Source organism: Pterocles gutturalis, unplaced genomic scaffold, assembly GCF_000699245.1.
Source record: "Pterocles gutturalis isolate BGI_N339 unplaced genomic scaffold, ASM69924v1 scaffold43955, whole genome shotgun sequence".
In the NCBI taxonomy this organism is placed as follows: domain Eukaryota; kingdom Metazoa; phylum Chordata; class Aves; order Pterocliformes; family Pteroclidae; genus Pterocles; species Pterocles gutturalis.
The window spans coordinates 3,164-4,101 of NW_010142418.1; positions in this window are offsets into that span (position 1 = coordinate 3,164).

The window sequence follows — 938 nt, forward strand, 5'->3', positions numbered from 1 at the left end:
CAAGTTACCTGGAGTATTAATGGTGCTAAAATACAGGACTCTTCTCTTGGGAGAAGGTGCCCTTGAAGGATGGCATGATGTGCTGCTGCGTCTGAAATTCTTCCACGTGAGCTACCCCTCGGATGCAGCTCTGTCGTCAGCGCTACGTGTTAACCACTGCCAAGCTTCAACCTGATGCCAAGGGATTAAAATTTGAGCAGCTAAAAGGCGGAGAGATCCCTGGGCACTAAGAAACAAAGTCAGAAATTCTTAGTTTCCTAAAGTGTGTGTGGACCTCAAAGTGAATATTTCTCCCCAAAATCTGTCCCACGCTGCAAATCCTGTAAAACCCCTTCGTCCATGGAAAGTCCCTTGGCAGGTTGTGCTGCTCCGTGGGATTGCACCTACCACTGCTCTCCCTGTAAAGCAGGCAAAGCTGTTTCTGGATACGTGAGCCTTTTTACACCTACAGTAAACAGTGGAACAAACTTTCACCTTCAAAGCACAGCAGAGCTTGTTCAGTGGAAAAATACAACCTTGGCAGCCCTGGCCATGCAACTGATAAAAAAAAATCCTGCCTGTTAATCGCAATTCAAACAGAAATCCACTCCCCATCAGCCAGGGGAGCTTGTTTATGTGTTTCTTGGAACAATAAAACTCATTACCTGGCAGCTGATCAGCTTTTATAACCTAAGCAGGCACCTGACAGAGGGCTGCAAAAGAGAGCTGCTTCAGCACAAAGCCTGGTGTGGAAAAGCCAGCCAGCAACAGCAGGGCTTCGGTCCCAGCGGGGCACCGACAGGCACTTCCAGCTCTGTGGACGTGTGATGTCCTTTTCCAAGTCTTTATTGTGATCCCGCTGTCTCACATAATCAGAGTCTCACAGTGCCCAGAGCCCACAGACTCCTGCGAACTCGCTGTGGACAGGATCGAGCTCTGATCCCAAACTGCTCCCAGTG